Here is a 20112-nt window from a genome sequence, read left to right as displayed (position 1 = left end):
AATTCCAATTGCCCAGACATTTAATCATCAATTTTGATATCATTGTTTCAAATTGGTCATTGGGGTTTTTCTTCGTTTTTATATTTCAATTTCGTCTGCCATGTGTATGTGCTTCTGCAATCCATGGCTTCTCCTCCCTACTGGGTCTCTATTGGATATTGAGTTTTATTGGATAATCATGATTTTTTTTTCCTATACATCTAAAAAAAAAATGGGCAGCGACCATAGATTGCAGTTTACATTTATTGATCAATATTGTTTCCTGCAGAGAAGATTTAGCATTTATTGGTTCAGGCAAGACTGAAGAAAAAGGGAGTTTGGTGGTTTTGTGTATCCAAATTCCAAACCATATATGTGTATATTATGATCAGTGCATATTTCAGTCTTTCAATTGAAAGAATTTCAGGTATATATTTATTTGTTTCGACCATTTGATTCACCTTCTTCTTTCATTCAATTTGAAAAATTGATATGGTGGTGAACTATCTATTTTTGTAATCAAAATAGATCGAGACCAGAAGTCTCTTGATCCTATTACAGAGGGCCTGAAGTTCCTCGAGACTTGCATAATAATATGAAATTTTCTCAAAGCTTAACGAGGGCCAGAAGTTCCTCAGAATTATACAATGATCGAAATCGCATGTTACATGAAGTCTTGAACCATGATCATATGGGGGCCTGAAGTTCCTCAAGGGTAATGAAATGTAAATTAGAAAATTGCGACATGAAGTTTTTCACAGCTTATGCAATTAACGAGGGCCAGAAGATCCTCGATGTTATATAAACGTATATGAAATCATATTTTTCTTGATCCCTAATTATATGAGGGCATGCAATCCCTCTACTTCTTCGTTATGTTTTGGCATGACCAATTGGGTTTCCTCCTCCTTGTCACTATGTGGATTTGAAACTCAAACGACCTTTAGAGTCTGCAGTTCGAAGTTAGAAATTTAATCAAAGCCAGAAGCTTGTGACTACATCTCTATATAAAGAGAATTTGAGGTTCATCACAAGATATAATTTTGTTCTTGTGAATGTGTAAAAAAAAAAAGATTATCATATGAAGTTAACCAGACCAGAAGTTCTGTGTGTTTTCTTCATCCATGGAACCAGAAGTTTCCAGTGTTAATTAATTAATTTTTTTTTTTTTCCCCGTAATTTTTCTATTTTATTGTATAACTTCATTACAGTACATATTTTTTTTGTTACTCATACGGACCAGCACCTCGAACATATGAATTTCGAATGTAATATTTTTGAACCAGAAGTTCAAAATTTCATAGTAGAACCTGAAGTTCTAACAGTAAAACTCAAATCCGAAGCTTTGAGTATAAAATATAAATTAGTTAAAAGTGAACTTGAAGCTTCACTATAGTCACCTCGAGCCTGAAGTTTCGAGCGCCAAATTTATTTGAACCCGAAGTTCAAATTACAAAATCTTTGAACTTGCAGTTCATAGAAAAAAAAAATTCAAACCTGAAGCTTCGATTACACATATAATTCATTCATAGTTTATTTGACTTTATGTCAACTCGAACTAGAAGTTTCGAGTAAATTTTCATATGTCGATTGATACATTCTTCTTTTATGCCTGCTTAAAGCATTCCACCTTAGAACCTGAAGTTCTAATTGTGCAGACTCGAGCCATAAGTCTCAAGTGAATATATAGACAATTTATCATAAAATTTTAATCTGGGTCAACCTCAAACCTGAAGCTTTGAGGGGATTATTTTGACACCAATTTAAAAGTAAGCAGATATTTAACCGTTGGTATATGACGAATGAGTATGAGTATACCCCAAAATTTGTGATCGTGAATTTTTTAATTAAAAGAGATCGGAACCTGCAGTTTCTAGATCCTTAATTACATGAGGACTTGAAGTCCCTCAATGATCATACTCATTAGATGACAATCTAAAGTCCCTCACTTATAAAGTATGATCGTGAATCTAATCATCTCAGATCTTACATATCTGATTACTGGCTCCAGAAGAGCACATACTATTATTACCAATGATGTACAATCTCACACTATCATGGTCTCATTGTATAGAAAGAAAGCCGATTGACATGACTACACCATGAAATGCCACCAGAAGTGGATCATGCATGGCAAGAGAGAAATCATGAGTCAATGCAAATACTGCCCTAATAATCACACATGTGAGGAAATTGAGAAATGGGCGTGTGTTTACGGTACACTATATGGTGGATTTTTCTCAAGCCACTTTCAAAAAGGCATTGGTCAAATTAAATTGCATTGACTAATAAGCACATTGAGATTCATTTCACATGCCTGATGTCTTTTGCTTACATTAAGCAAATTGTAAGCATTATTGTGTTATTTCACAAATTTATTGTAACCTCTTGAGTTCCCATTGAAACTAAATGTTTCTTAATTCTGATTATCTAGGAACCTAATGTTCCTTAAGAGGTTGTTATAAATTGAAAAAAATTGAAACCTCAAGCTTCTTGGATCTCCAATTATATGAGGGCCTGAAGTCCCTCCTCTTTATGACTACACATTTAGAGTGACACAGAACTTGAGGTTATCCACGTGATAAAGTCACTTTTTATTATGGATTGTAGTCTTTAACTCGAAATTTTGAGTATATCATTATGGCCAGCAGTTCAAAATGAATTTGGTCCATTCCAATTGTCAATATTTCACAATTGATGTTTACTCAAGCAAAGGTAACACTCATATCAAGAGTTGTAGATCTTGATCTATAGCTCCAAATGAGCTACTATCATGTTACCAAATTTGAAATATTGACACACTAAGTACCTTCAATATGGTTGGAGAAGATTTTTTTTTGCTACCTCATATTTACTGTGTCAAATTTATACAGTAAATTTAGGCATATAATGTCATGAACCAGAAGTTCATTGAACGAAATACACTATTTGGCATGATTACGTCATCTTTTGTCTACCATATTGCATGGAATCACTTACAAGTTTGATGACAATCTTACTCACAAGCAAATTGTTTATTTACAGCATATTTGTGAGTTGTCACTTTAATGAGACAATCCTCCTGAAATGAGGGGGAGAAAGATTGTTCCTGAAGAACGACAAGAATTGATGTGAGATATTTATCCACTGTCTCATTTTGATTTTGAAGAATACCTAAGTTAGTGAATTGATAAAACAAAGTGACAATTATATGCTTAATTAATGCAAAGGCATATGCATGCTTGGGTTAAAGTCCCTAAAACCAACCATATTAGCACAAACAATCTAGACCCCATTTGATTTGTGGGATGCAAGTGTATCCAATTGACATGGTTCTCCTGAAGAGAATGTCATTAAACAATATCACAGCTCCTAATATGGCTACACATACAGAGGGTGTAGGTACGCCATTAGGAAATGGCGTCTTAGTGATACAATAATAAATCAATATGGTTGATGCTAATGAACAAAGCATGTTTTGACCTAAAATTTGGTTTAGGTTCGCCACCAACCAATGAAGATCTTCACTCCAAAGAAAGTGATAGATATTTGAACGCATCTTTTGCGCATGGTCATAATAAGATAGTCTTCCCGCCGTTAGGGGGAGGAAAGAGTACTGTCATTTGAATAACGGCGTGAATTTGTGTGGAATGTATCCACCAGGTCTAAAGTTTTAAGCTCCCAAAACAGGGAAGATTATACAAGCCCTATAATGATCATACATGAGATTATAAGTAAAAAAGATCCACATTCGCTACATGACTCATCTATGAGAGATGATTGTCCTAGAAGTGACAATATATGCCCCAGAAGTGGCATGGGTACCCAATATCAATAAGCTTATTACAGCTAATGCATGCACATAAGAATGTGAGGGATCTATGATTAATGATCATCAATGATAATTTACAAATGGTAGCTACCAAAGAAAAATCATTAAGGGGTTAATGTATTGATGCTATACCACGTTTCATTATAAATGTCGACAAAGTATATTAATGGCCAAATTGGAAAGAGGCAATTCCAATGAAATCGAATATTTGAAACGTGATGGAATTCTTGGACCTTTAACCCTACATGTAGAAAAGGGTATTTGTCAAAAGTGAAGATAAATCACTATGACACAATGTCTATTTATAGAGACATGAGATTATGATTATCTTTCCTTATACGAATGACAATTTTCTGTAAGTACAGTGTTACATATAGCTGTTATATTGACGAGAGATTTATGACATGTTGTCATCGTATATTATGAAGATCTTAAAGACATATTGCTAAAAGCAAAATCTCAAAAGTAAAGTGTCATATAAGCGTATTGCTTATCAAATCCTCAAGGGATTCAAATACATGAATGATTCAAATGCAAGTCCATGAAAGGTTGAAAGAGCCTGAAGCTCATTCATGGAATCAAAGAGTCTAAAGCTAGCCCATATGTACTCATTTCGTTCTAGTCAACGAGATCTAAATTGCCTTAATGAGTACTATGACGAGACTACTATCGAATTCAAATTATGAACATAATGTTGCAACATATTCTAACTTTCGCAAAGTTATGAATTACTTAGAGCTCTTGAAGAGCTTGTATGAGACATATCAATACACAAAGATATTGATGTGTATGGCTAGGTATGCCATGATGATTTTTCAATGTTTTAAACTATACAAAGTTAAATGTGTCAATTTCTTTATATTGTTTAGCTATTACTTAGTGTATGAATTTGAGCATATGAGATTGTTTCTAACCTTATCATATCAGGTAAGGCTTATTGAAAATCGTCTAGCTTTGTTGGTATTGCTTAAACTTTGCAGGTATGAAAATTTGTGATGAGCCCCTATATGCAAAGCACACATGGTCTTACTTCGGTGATAGACACATCAAACTACTATACATGGTACATGTAGCTTATCGCATACATAAATGAGGCTTGCAACAATCAAGGGGAGATTCTCATCAGGGAGAGCATCCAGAAGCATGCTACCTAGGACATATGCGCGTTGTGCTCTTTTTGTCCTTCGACCAGGGTTGTTTTTGTCCCACTGGGTTTTTAACGAGGCAACAATAAGCGCGTCCAATACTATCATTCATTGATGGACATCCAAGGGGGAGTGTTGTAAATATTATTATCTATGTGGATGTCCATGTAATTACTCATTAGTTATGTACTTTGATGTAAACCATACCTCTATATAAAGGAGGCTAATGAGACTGAATGAAACACTTCTACTTCCTCCCAACTATTCTCTCTCCATCTTCTCTCTACTTTATAACAGAATCATATTTTTAATATTTATTTTATTCATGACAAAAGCATTTAAAAGTTACACAACAAAGTAAGAAGAAAAAAAAAATACAAACCAACGGCTATAAAAAAAAAATTTTAAAAAATAAAAACCTAACCAACGGCTATTTTAAAAAAAAAAATTACCCAACGGCTAGCTGACGTCAGCAACTAGATGTTGCTGACATCATGTTGTTGTCATCCTCCACTACCCGCGTGGGCCAGCATGCTTCTGATCTAATTTTTCGCAAGGGCCAAAGGGCTCCCCTTAGGGTTATTTTTAGCCCTTTAGCCTCACATTTGCTCCTCAAATTTGACACTTTGCCCCTTAACATCATGGGTTGGAGAACACATGGGCTATTTTTTTGCCATTTAGCACTTTGAACACATGGGTTGGAGTAGGCCTTAGGACTAGCTTGCGTGGAAAGCTTCCAAGGCTTCAACCCATCAACTTTAGGGTTCTTGGTATTAATCGCTTCTTCCTGACCTTGGGCTAATGCCAAACTCAAAGCTCTCGGGCTCTTGGTATTAATCGACAGTAAGTCTCTTCTATCTATCTATCCCGCTTAACTTTTAAGTCAAGTAGCGAATGATGTTTGGTAAAATTTATTAAAACAGCTTCTTTCAAAAGTTACATCATTAAGTTGTTGCACATAGAAGTTGGTAAAAATCAACTTTCATAAACTAAAAGCTATGGTTGCTTATAATTTAAGTTAACGTACATATCCCAAATTGGGCCATAGTCGTATTCACGTAATTAATTAATCATTCAGTTGTGCTCAATAATTATCTCTCTCTCTCTCTCTCTCTCTCTCAGCTCGATTGTAGTTCTAACTACATAGGCCTAATTTGACGTATCTTATAATGTGTCAAAAGTTGTTTAACTTTTAAGTTCAGTACTATGTTTGGTAAAATTTAAAAAATAGTTTCTTTCAAAAGTTACACCATTAAGTTGTTGCTCATAGAAGTTAGTAAAAGAAAACTTTGATAAGCTAAAAGCTATAACTAATTATAATTTAAGTTAACATATCTCAAACTGGGCCATAGTCGTGTTCAGGTAATCAATTAATCTCTCGATTGTGCTCAACAATTGCATTTTAATTTCTTAATTTTTCTTGTGATCAAAGGATTAAGATTCAAAAGAGTGGTAGATAAAGTAATCAGGGATAAGATTCAAAGGTAGATTTATTCTAATTTTTGAGATACAAATAAAAAAGTTAAAAGCTTCAAACATTAGCTGTAGCAAAATGCCAGGCAAAAGGACGAATTTCTCTGGTTGGTTAATAGTTTTTTTTTTTAAAAAAAGATAAATAATATCTGACAGGACTCATCCCGGATTTCACCCTGAAATCTGAAGTGTCCTTGCAGGACCCATTTTAGAAGAAACTCTACAGAAAATTCGACTGAGTCACTCCTAAAAATTAAGGATAATACTTGGCTGACCATATTCCTAACCAACCCTATCGTGTCTTTTCAACCGTTCAACATGTGTTTTTTTTTTCCTCTAGACATCTGATTATGTTCCTTTCTTCCCCGTTAACCAGTTCCAATTCTTCAATACCGTAGAAGCCATGACTCTTTTACGTTGATCCTTCAATATATGTGGATCTCCCCGATGACCCACTGCCCGAGAAGGCGAAGAGCTCCTCCTCGTCATCGGTGAAGGCGGATACCCATCTTTCTGCAGCCTCGCCGGTGAAGGCGGTTTCAGTGTTGCTTGAGAGAGACGAAGGCCAGAGCTTTTGTTGGTTTGCTTTGCTTCAATTAATGGGTTCTTCAATCGCGTTGCTTCAATTGATGGGTTCTACAATTGGTGGTGTTAATGTCTAAGATTTAGCGGTGGCCAAATCTTGGTTAACGCTGGTCCGATGGGCGAACCGCTACTTGTGGTGTATTCGGTACTTCTGTTATCTATCAAGTAAAATACAAAGGGCATCAGAGGGAGACCGCGCTGGGCGGTCTTCTCTTCTCCGATGCCTAAGTTAGTCAATGTATTTATGTTGACAGAATAACAGTAAGTAAGTAGTAAATGCGTAATTAATGAGGAGAGAGGAGTGGACCTTTTATAGGTGGGGAAGAGGATAGCCCGCTTGGCTGTGTTTCCGTAGGTCACATCCTCGATGCTTATCGGTACCGCTGGCAGCGGTGTGAGTGTGGCTCATTTGTAGCTAATTATGCTAAGGCAAATGCTCATGTAAGTACAGGTGGTTTAATTGGACTGTGGAACTCCATCGTAGAAGTGGAATAGACAGGGAGAAGAAGAGTACCTTTATCAACTTTATCAGATGCTTAAGCTAAAAAAAAAGAAAGTACATGTATTTCACAATGAGAGAGGTTGGTTAGGAATGGTTGACGACCATATACAGTCAGCCAAGTATTATCCAAAAATTAATTACCCAAAACCTGTAAGGACATTCAAACACTTCTCAATACTCCAAACCATCCTCAACTCTTGGAGCCTACATACTCCCACAATTCACAACCAACTGCACAACCAGATAATATGAATATATAGCACTGGAACTTCTCAAATTTACAAATAAACAAATAGATGATAATCAAAGGAATCTAATAGTTCCATAGGATATGCAAGATATAAGGGTAGGATAGATAAATCATATTATGCGGAAGCAGTGACAACTATGCCTCGACTCCTAGTATGCCCGATCTCAACTAATCTAATATGCAAATTGGGTATTTGAAACCGAATGGCCCAAGGGAAAGTATTCGAAAAACACGTTAGCGTGAGTTGACAAAAATAAATATTCGCATAACTGAAATCGAAAGGAAACTTTAATACTTTCCCACTTCATTCCTTTAAAATTATCGATGCATGCAACGTTTAAAACAAAATTTTCTTAAAAACGAACCAGCTCTGCTGGTTAAGTATAAACGTAAAAACATGGAGATGGAAAAGTCACCATACAATAAAGAGAGCCTCCTAGGCTAAAGGCTCGACTGCAACCCACAAGATATTCTGAGAAGAAGCAATAAGCTAGCTAGTAGTAAAATATGACAACCCCCAAGTATGGCAAAGGAAAATAAATTTGAAAACCAACATAAAACACTTCCCCAAAAATCTCAAAAAGGGAGAAAAAGAAACACAATTTACGGTTCTCAACCGCACTTGGAAAATCAAAGAAAACATCATGATCAATAACATACTCAAACAATGAGATTAACAAGCTCATAAAGTAAATCATAATCAAACTAAAATTGCGAGATATAAAAGAAAATCATAAACTCAATCGAAAATCTCATTTTTGGAAAATCTTGTTTGGACCCAAAATGAACATTTTGGCCTGACAAGGCACGTCTTGGAGAAATTGAGCCAATATCAGTGGCTCAAGCTATATATTGTCGACAAGCTCGAAATATATATTTAGAGGCTAAATAAAGCCTACTATGGAAGCATGGAATCATGAAAAGTTAACTTTAGCACATTTTCCTACTTCGGCTAGGAGAAACCGAGCTAAACAAGGAAGGAGGGGCGGCAGACTGACCAAATGAACTTGAAATGAGCTGAAACTTTCCAGATTAATTCTAGAAATCCCAAGGATCATTTCTTATGAAGAGTTCCAGAGATTTTTTTGAGTGGAAGGCCTTAAAACAATCAGCCCAATTTTCTACAGAAGCAAAACTGGAAAACTGGACCTGTAAGAGGTCCAGCAGCATTTTCGGCCCAACCACATGGAATAAAAATCTGAACATTTTTCAGGATGATCTACACTCATAGTGGAACATTTCATATGAAGAAGTCGAAGGCATATAATGAAGTCTTGTTGGAGAAATAATTGAAGGAATAAAGGGGAAGAAACTGACCTAAAACCAGCTCAATATTCACATGTTCATGTTTCCTACCCACATGAAGAAAGCTAGATGCTTTTCTCTTTTTCCTTGGATATATTTTTCTTCTACAATCTCTTTAATAGATCATCACCACTTCCATGTTGCTGCACCTTCATGCTTTGCTTTCATTTCATCTTTTCTCTATCTTTTCCATATTTTACAAGTGAACTTAGATCTACTTTCATTATTTTTCTTCCACTCATCATTTCACTCTTCTTTTTCTTCCCTATATAAACACATTCTCCTCTCATTCTAAGACACACATTCACATACAACAACAACATCTTTAAGATGATCTAAGTTCTCTCTAGAGCAAACCTCTCTAAGAGCAACTCCTCTCCTTCTCTTTCTCTTACCGGTGATCACACTCCTAGTCCTAGTCTTCTCAGAAGCCGACTTTCAGTGCCACCAAACCCTCTGTCAACGTGCTTCGGTCCTAGTCTCCTCGGGAGCCGACGGTAGTGCCGCGACCACAACGGTTACAGAACCAGCCAAGCAAGGGTAACGCCCTAGCAACCCAGCCAAGCTAAAGTCACGCTTTAGCAAGTTCTCCTCACTTCCCGGTGGTTCTCGCTCTGCTCGATCTACAACATCGAGTATCGATTGTGATTTTCAAGAAGCTCAGCAAAAGTCCTCGCCACGAGGCACAAAGAATCCCCACGACGAGGTTGGTGCTCTCCTCGTCTACAATCGCTTGAAAAGAAGTCAGGTCAAGAGACATCCCCGACGACCGCACCCGAACGGTGCTGGCACGCCCGCGCAAGAAAAGAGACTGTTGACCAGCTGCAGCAAAATTGGAGCCAAACATTTTGGCACGCCCAATGGGACAACATCAGAGTCTTTTCTCTTGAAGCACATTCAACCACCGGGCTTCAAAACAAACATTTTGGCACGCCCAGTGGGACAAGGTTAGAATTTTTTTTTGAAGACATTCAACCACCGGGCTTCAAAATAAACATTTTGGCACGCCCAGTGGGACTATACTAGAGTCTTTTTGTGTTCACCATCATTGGGATGCCAGAGGAAAATTTTTACCAAAAGAAATTCCTAAAGTAAATAGATGGTCAATGTTGCCACCACTGGCGATACTGCCATTAATGATGAGTTTATGCCTATTCCCATCCCAGAGGGGGCAAGCATTGATGAACAGCTCGCGATCATCAAGGCCAACATCGAGAGGAATAAAGAAAAGCAAGCCAGGGACATGGCCATTTTGATCGCAAAAACAAAGCAGAGGTTTCGCGATTGGGACCTAGAAATTGAGCAGAACGCTCGAGAAGAGGTCATTTATGAGGCTGATTTGCCTATAGGTGGCAATCAACCTAATGGCCTCACTGGTGAATCACAGCCTTACATAGAGGCTACTTATGGAGAACGTCATCAACAAGATTGTTCTTCAGACAAGAAAATTGTCTCTGAACAAATATCTGATGTCTCCACTGATCAAGCCAAATATGTGGCTACTGATCAGATGCATGGGGGGCAAGATATGACCCATGATCATCCCTTTGATCAAGAGAAGTTGGCGACAGTTGGTGACAAAGCCGATCTTGGGACACCGTCATCTTCCAAATTACAATTGGAGATCATGTCTCGTCAACCAACAAAGATACTTGGGGGGCAAGAATACCCCTCTCACGAGCCAAATTCCTCCAAATTCTTCAACGAGAAGTATCTTTGTTCTTTTTCTACAAGCTCTCATAGGAGGGATTTTTACCCTACAAATTTTGATACATCGGAGCTTGGAGTGAAGCATAGATGGCCTCCCCCGTGGCCTTCTGGAGGTTAGCCAAATATAGTGCTGCTAACTTCTTTCTTTGTTTTTAAATTTCCTGTCAATTTTCAGTTTTCATTTTTATTTTCGTCATTTGTGAATCATAACGGAATAGGTGAAGTCTCTTTTGTTAATATTGGCCTAAACTCCTTATTGGTGCCTAGTTCAGGTCCCTTAAGGTTAAGGGCGGCTTTTATTAACACTTGTTGAACTGTCTTCACACTTATGACCTTTCTCATCTTAGTAAGTATAGCCTATGTGAAATGGTGTCTAGAAAGGGGACAACGTTCATGACAGGTTCTTGAATCCAGAAGTGCGTGCAAATGGGCCTAAACCACTATGTGGGAGTAGCTCATGCCAAAATAGATTCTGCCTCTTTTGTTCGCCCTCCCCCATCTGGCCATTTCAGTAAGGTTGCCCAAAGGATTTGAAAGAAAATTTGTGTCTGGACGACTATACTTGGGCCGCATGTCTAAACCTTGATTCACAATGTCTTATTCAAATTAAAAAAAACAAAAAAAATACAAAAAATACAAAAATACAAAAAGAGTTTCAAATTTGTGCGTCGCGGAGGATGCAAAAAATTGTGTTCTTTCCTAATAGTGGCTGGAACTTGCTAATATACTTAAGAGGCCATTGGTATTGGTCTGGGCACATATACAAGAGGCATTTAATATGCCTAGTATGGTATTAGCAGTGGAGGAGGTCAAATCAATATTTTTGCCAATAATTGTGGCGAAAGCTGGGTTGCGAATTTTTGGCAGCGAAGTGGTTTTAATTACATGGCCTCGCAAAGGATGGTTCGCGAAGGAAGACTGGCGATTAATATATGTATGCTCATTATATATAATTAAGAGGGAGAGAGTCCACTGTTCAAGTAATTTTAGTCAAGCCAATACAAGTGGTTTTGGAGCAACGACATTATAAGAGCAGTGCTGATTCAAGACCTCTTCAGTCAAGACGAAGACCCTTTGACTTCGAGGTCTGGGGGGCAATGTTTGGACCCAAAATGAACATTTTGGCCTGACAAGGCACGTCTTGGAGAAATTGAGCCAATATCAGTGGCTCAAGCTATATATTGTCGACAAGCTCGAAATATATATTTAGAGGCTAAATAAAGCCTACTATGGAAGCATGGAATCATGAAAAGTTAACTTTAGCACATTTTCCTACTTCGGCTAGGAGAAACCGAGCTAAACAAGGAAGGAGGGGCGGCAGACTGACCAAATGAACTTGAAATAATTGAAGTCATATAATGAAGGCATATAATGAAGTCTTGTTGGAGAAATAATTGAAGGAATAAAGGGGCAGAAACTGACCTAAAACCAGCTCAATATTCACATGTTCATGTTTCCTACCCACATGAAGAAAGCTAGATGTTTTTCTCTTTTTCCTTGGATATATTTTTCTTCTACAATCTCTTTAATAGATCATCACCACTTTCATGTTGCTGCACCTTCATGCTTTGCTTTCATTTCATCTTTTCTCTATCTTTTCCATATTTTACAAGTGAACTTAGATCTACTTTCATTATTTTTCTTCCACTCATCATTTCACTCTTCTTTTTCTTCCCTATATAAACACTTTCTCCTCTCATTCTAACACACACATTCACAACACAACAACATCTCTAAGATGATCTAAGTTCTCTCTAGAGCAAACCTCTCTAAGAGCAACTCCTCTCCTTTTTTTTCTCTTACCGGTGATCACACTCCTAGTCCTAGTCTTCTCAGAAGCCGACTTTCAGTGGCACCAAACCCTCTGACAACGTACTTCGGTCCTAGTCTCCTAGAGAGCCGATTGTAGTACCACGACCAAACACCAACACACATTCACAACACAACATCAAAACATCTCTAAGATGATCTAAGTTCTCTCTAGAGCAACCTCTCTAAGAGCAACTCCTCTCCTTCTCTTTCTCTTACCGGTGATCACACTCCTAGTCCTAGTCTTCTCAGAAGCCGACTTTTAGTGCCACCAAACCCTCTGTCAACGTGCTTCGGTCCTAGTCTCCTCGGGAGCCGATTGTAGTACCACGACCAAACACCGACACACAAAAAACACATTCACAACACAACATCAAAACATCTCTAAGATGATCTAAGTTCTCTCTAGAGCAAACCTCTCTAAGAGCAACTCCTCTCCCTCTCTTTCTCTTTCTCTTACCGGTGATCACACTCCTAGTCCTAGTCTTCTCAGAAGCCGACTTTCAGTGCCACCAAACCCTCTGTCAACGTGCTTCGGTCCTAGTCTCCTCGGGAGCCGACGGTAGTGCCGCGACCACAACGGTTACAGAACCAGCCAAGCAAGGGTAACGCCCTAGCAACCCAGCCAAGCTAAAGTCACGCTTTAGCAAGATCTCAACATTTCCCGGTGATGTCGCTCTGCTCGATCTACAATATTGAGTATCGATTGTGTTAACAAGAAGAAACTTCAGCAAAGTCCTCACCACGAGGCAGAAAGAATCCCCATGACGAGGTTGGTGCTCTCCTCGTCTACAATTGCTTGAAAGAAGTCAGGTCAAGGGACACCCCCGACGACCGCACCCGAACGGTGCTGGCACGCCCGCGCAAGAAAAGAGACTGTTGACCAGCTGCAGCAAAATTGGAGCCAAACATTTTGGCACGCCCAGTGGGACAACATTAGAAGTTTTTCTCTTAAAGCACATTCAACCACCGGGCTTCAAAACAAACATTTTGGCACGCCCAGTGGGACTACATCAGAGTCTTTTTGTGTTCACCATCATTGAGATGCCAGAGGAAAATCTTTACCAAAAGAAATTCCTGAAGTCATGGCGACGATAGAAGGCTATGTGCCAATTCCCATTCCGGAGAATGCGAGCATAGAGGAGCGACTTGCTATCTTTCAACAGAACACTGCTTCGTATTATGCGAATTTGAAAAAGGTCCTGGCGGCGCAGCAGAAGAGGATGGATGAACTTTTCCAATCAGCCCAACAAGATCCGTGGCAGACTTGGGAGCAGCTGGCCGACGTGACCCAACCAGCCCAAGAAAACCACCAGCAGTCGATGAATGTCGTCGCGACCCAGCACAAACAGACCTCATCGGAGTCCGCGACCATGCACAAGAATGACGCCAATCTGACTGCAACTCATGTGGATTCGCAACATGGGGAGGTTGACGCCATCAACACAGAGCAAGAGAGCTCCTTGAAAAGTCAAGAAGCGGCGCGCGAAGATGGTGTTACCAAAATTGAATTGCCTATAAGAGGCGATCAATTTAAAAGCAAAAACCTTCCTCTTGACCAGCCCGTCGCAGAAGAAGAAAGTAGCTTGCCCATTGTTGAATCACAGCCTTACATAGAGGCTGCTTATGGAGAAGATGGTCCACAAGATTGTTCTTCTGACAAGAAAATTGTCTCTGAACAAATATGTGATTTCTCCACTGATCAAGCCAAATACGTGGCCACTGATCAGATGCATGGGGGCAAGATATGGCCCATGATCATCCCTTTGATCAAAAGAAGCAAGTTCATGATCATTTTAATTGTGACTCTGCTATTGGACGTCATGGGGAAGGTGATCAAAATCAGGACCAACTTAATTATCAATTAAGTTGTGGTCTACAGAAGCCAATTTGTGGCTTTATTAATCAATTCAACTTGAAGTTCTTCATATATTCTTCAAGGCCAAGCGGTGGCTTTGATATATGTGGAGGGCACATCTACAACCCACGTTGCATGAATGGCTAGAACAATTATTCTAGTGGCCAAGTTGTCCTTCGCAACTGTAAATTTGAGTATCATCAATACAAGTTAACTCTTGTTTACAATTATCCAGCAAGTGAAGCTCTTGATATGGAGAATTCAGACCAGCAAGTGGTCGTCTATAATGGCCAATCTGTGGCTAATCCTGAAGACACCATGTTCTATGACATGGTAGTTGGCGACAAAGCCGATCTTGAAACATCTTCATCTCCAAAAGTGCAATTGAAGATCATGCTTCGTCAACCAACAAAGATACTTGGGGGGCAAGATTACCCCTCTCACGAGCCAAATTCCTCCAAATTCTTCAACGAGAAGTATCTTTGTTCTTTTCCTACAAGCTCTCACAGGAGGGATTTTTACCCTACAAATTTTGATACATCGGAGCTTGGAATGAAGCATAGATGGCCTCCCCCGTGGTCTTCTAGAGATTAGCCAAACATGGTGTTGCTAGCTTCTTTCTTTCTTTGCTTTTATTTTTCTGTTACTTTTTCGTTTTCTTTTCATTAAAAAAAAGAAAAAAAAAAAAGAAAAAAAAAGTTGAATTTGGTAAAGGGGTTGTGAATCATAACGGAATAGGTGAAGTCTCTTTTGTTAATATTGGCCTAAACTCCTTATTGGTGCCTAGTTCAGGTCCCTTAAGGTTAAGGGCGGCTTTTATTAACACTTGTTGAACTGTCTTCACACTTATGACCTTTCTCATCTTAGTAAGTATAGTCTATGTGAAATGGTGTCTAGAAAGGGGACAACGTTCATGACAGGTTCTTGAATCCAGAAGTGCGTGCAAATGGGCCTAAACCACTATGTGGGAGTAGCTCATGCCAAAATGGATTCTGCCTCTCTTGTTCGCCCTCCCCCACCTGGCCATTTCAGTAAGGTTGCCCAAAGGATTTGAAAGAAAATTTGTGTCTAGGCGACTATACTTGGGCCGCATGTCTAAACCTTGATTCACAATGTCTTATTAAAATTAAAAAATACAAAAAGAGTTTCAAATTTGTGCGTCGCGGAGGATGCAAAAAATTGTGTTCTTGCCTAATAATGGCTGGAACTTGCTAATATACTTAAGAGGCCATTGGTATTGGTATGGGCACATATACAAGAGGCATTTAATATGCCTAGTATGGTATTAGCAGTAGAGGAGGTCAACTCAATATTTTTGCCAATAATTGTGGCGAAAGCTGGGTTGCGAATTGTTGGTAGCAAAGTGGTTTTTAATTACATGACATCGCAAAGGATGGTTCGCGAAGGAAGACTGGCGATTAATATATGTATGCTCACTATGTATAATTAAGAGGGAGAGAGGCTACTGTTCAAGTAATAACAGTCAAGCCAATACAAGTGGCTTTGGAACAACGACTTTGGAGCAACGACATTATAAGAGGAGTGCTGATTCAAGACCTCTTCAGTCAAGACGAAGACCTTTGACTTCGAGGTCTGGGGGGGGCAATGTTTGGACCCAAAATAAGCATTTTGGCCTGACAAGGCGTGTCTTGGAGAAATTGAGCCAATGTCAGTGGCTCAAGCTATATATTGTCGACAAGTTCGAAATATATATTTAGAGGCTAAATAAAGCCTACTATGAAAGCATGGAAGCATGGAAACATGAAAAGTCAACTTTAGCACATTTTCCTACTTCGGCTAGGAGAAACCGAGCTAAACAAGGAAGGAGGGGCGGAAGACTGACCAAATGAACTTGAAATGAGCTGAAACTCTGCAGATCCATTATAGACAGCCCAAGGATCATTTCTTATGAAGAGTGCCAGAGCTTGTTTTGAGTGTAAGGGCTTCAAACAATCAGCCCAATTTTCTACAGAAGCAAAACTGGAAAACTGGACCTGTAAGAGGTCCAGCAGCATTTTCGGCCCAACCACATGGAATAAAAATCTGAAAATTTGTCAGGATGATCTACACTCATAGTAGAACATTTCATATGAAGAAGGCGAAGGCATATAATGAAGTCTTGTTGGAGAAATAATTGAAGGAATAAAGGGGCAGAAACTGACCTAAAACCAGCTCAATATTCACATGTTCATGTTTCCTACCCACATGAAGAAAGCTAGATGCTTTTCTCTTTTTCCTTGGATATATTTTTCTTCTACAATCTCTTTAATAGATCATCACCACTTCCATGTTGCTGCACCTTCATGCTTTGCTTTCATTTCATCTTTTCTCTATCTTTTCCATATTTTACAAGTGAACTTAGATCTACTTTCATTATTTTTCTTCCACTCATCATTTCACTCTTCTTTTTCTTCCCTATATAAACACCTTCTCCTCTCATTCTAACACACACATTCACAACACAACATCAAAACATCTCTAAGATGATCTAAGTTCTCTCTAGAGCAACCTCTCTAAGAGCAACTCCTCTCCCTCTCTTTCTCTTTCTCTTACCGGTGATCACACTCCTAGTCCTAGTCTTCTCAGAAGCCGACTTTCAGTGCCACCAAACCCTCTGTCAACGTACTTCGGTCCTAGTCTCTTCGAGAGCCGATTGTAGTACCACGACCAAACACCAACAAAAACACATACACATTCACAACATCAAAACATCTCTAAGATGATCTAAGTTCTCTCTAGAGCAAACCTCTCTAAGAGCAACTCCTCTCCTTCTCTTTCTCTTACCGGTGATCACACTCCTAGTCCTAGTCTTCTCAGAAGCCGACTTTCAGTGCCACTAAACCCTCTGTCAACGTACTTCGGTCCTAGTCTCCTCGAGAGCCGATTGTAGTACCACGACCAAATACACATTCACATTCAACAACAACATCTCTAAGATGATCTAAGTTCTCTCTAGAGCAAACCTCTCTAAGAGCAACTCCTCTCCCTCTCTTTCTCTTTCTCTTACCGGTGATCACACTCCTAGTCCTAGTCTTCTCAGAAGCCGACTTTCAGTGCCACCAAACCCTCTGTCAACGTGCTTCGGTCCTAGTCTCCTCGGGAGCCGACGGTAGTGCCGCGACCACAACGGTTACAGAACCAGCCAAGCAAGGGTAACGCCCTAGCAACCCAGCCAAGCTAAAGTCACGCTTTAGCAAGATCTCAACATTTCCCGGTGATGTCGCTCTGCTCGATCTACAATATTGAGTATCGATTGTGTTAACAAGAAGAAACTTCAGCAAAGTCCTCACCACGAGGCAGAAAGAATCCCCATGACGAGGTTGGTGCTCTCCTCGTCTACAATTGCTTGAAAGAAGTCAGGTCAAGGGACACCCCCGACGACCGCACCCGAACGGTGCTGGCACGCCCGCGCAGAAAAGAGACTGTTGACCAGCTGCAGCAAAATTGGAGCCAAACAGGAGCTATGCACGTTTGTATGTTGTTGTGCTTATTTACTATGTTGTAGTGTCAACATAGTTTATAGGCTCACTTTTTTTCAGTGAGCGTGGAGTGTTCAATGAGTAGATCGTACCTAATCTATGTATCGTTGTAGTACTACCACAAACTTTTTATCTACCCTATGTCGGTAGAGGGATGATATGTAATGGCTCATTCTGGCTTCAGATGAATGATATACACCTTATTTGAGTTTGATTAAAAAACACATCAAGGGCTTACGATTTTTCCAAAATTAAATAAAGGTAACAAAATCTTGAAAAATCATCAATAATAGTAATAAAATATCGATTTCCACAAATTGTTTTGACAGAAAAAAGACCACAAATATCTGTATGAATAATTTCTAAAAGATGAGAACTTCGGGTGGATCATTTCTTTATTAACTTGGTAAATTTTTCTTTGATGTAACCAAGACAAATATTTAAATCCGAAAAAAGAGCTGAGTTATGTTTTGGTTTATTTTATTTTTGGTTAGGGTCATATTAGAATCTTTAAAGTTTCAAAAGGAAAAACAAAAAATTAGGGCCTGTTTAAGCCTCATTTGTTAATTTTACCGTCCAATTAGGAGATCCAAAGAGGAGGTATAAATTTGAGTGGTAGAAGAAAAAGAAAAAGAAAAATTTAGCTAAAATTCTCTAAACGCAGTCGTATCCCCCTAAAAGTTTAAATTGTTGAAAAATCCAGGCTTTCCTTAAACCCTACCAAAGTTTCCCTCTTTCCTCCGCCACCCGGTTCTACTCAACCGCCGCAGCTGCACTCGATCACCGCCTTACATCCCGAACTCACCGTCTCAAATAAGGTACCATTATGTCTCAAGACTCATCTTGATCATATACAGTTTTTTTTATCTATTTATTCATTGACTGAATCGAATTGTTATTTTAATTTGTGTTTAATTTTGAGTCTTAGATAGTTGGATGGGTATGCTTTATTTCCTATTGGGATGAGAATTGAGTATTTATGGGTTTGGAATAATATACTATGGGAAATTCTTTTTAAAACAGATGTGTCGAAAGTGGAAACAAGACAAAAAGAAAGGCAACCACCAAAACAATGGAGATAATGGCATTACGGCTACTATCTCGGGGGAGCTTCTTATTGTTCAAGAATGTCTGTATGTTGGTGACAAGGGTCACGATTGGCTCGTGGATACCAGTGCAAGTGGTCATGTTACTTCCAACTTGGAGCTTTTTTCTACATACGAAGCACGCGACTTTGGGATGTTAAAGATGGGCAATACAAGCTAATCCAAGATTTAGGGAATGATAGATATTTGCATCGAGACTAATCTTGGTTACCAGATGACATTAGGTTTCCACCAATATATTGGTGATGGAAAGTGGAAGCTTACAAACGGGTCGTTGGATGTTGCTAAAGGAGAGCTTTGTCATTCCCTGTACAAGACACATAGCTTGGTATGCATAGATGACTTGAGTGCAATGAGTGATACTTCTTCATACGTATGGCGCCACAGCGAAGGCCATATAAGGAAGAAAACTGATCTAGAAAAGAAGTTCCTAGTTTCCTTTTCCAATGATGAGTTTTCTGACCAGGGAGAAGATGGTTAAGAGTTGTTCCACCAAGAGGGACATGGTGATGGGTTATTCGATCAGGGGGAGCTACATGCTCCAACATGAAGTTCTGCATCAAGTCAACTCAGGTGGACTCCCAATAATGGAGTCACGCCGGTATTCCTCCCTCATGGTCTGGAGGGGGAGATTGTTGGGTTTCCAGCCCATGAGTATTTCCTAAGACAATTGTCTTAGAGTATGAGAATTGTTTACCCGGTAGGTTTTGGATTCCTACTGATGAATGGAGTTCCAATAAGGAAAGAAAATCCTTATATGTAGGATTACCTGTAATCCTTGTTGATTACAGAGAATGAGAAGGCATAATTGCCTACCACCAATAGGAATAGGTTTCCTAATCAGTGAAGAAAGATGATATCCTTATGGCTATATAAGGAGGGGTTATGCTCTTGGTTTTGCATCACAGAGACGGAGGGCAAAGTGTATTCCATTATCAGAGTTAGAGAGTAGAGAGGGCAAAGAAGGGAGAGATAGGAAGAGAAGAAAGAGTCCTTGTTTTCTTATTCTTTCTGGTTGTACCCGTTATAAATATAGTGGAAGGTTGTTTTTCTGCCCGGTGGACGTAGACAAAAGTTTTGCTGAACCACCTTAAATCTGT

Source organism: Rosa rugosa, chromosome 3 (genome assembly GCF_958449725.1).
Source record: "Rosa rugosa chromosome 3, drRosRugo1.1, whole genome shotgun sequence".
NCBI lineage: Eukaryota > Viridiplantae > Streptophyta > Magnoliopsida > Rosales > Rosaceae > Rosa > Rosa rugosa.
The sequence above is the reverse complement of the archived record's forward strand: the minus strand, read 5'-3'. Positions refer to the sequence as shown.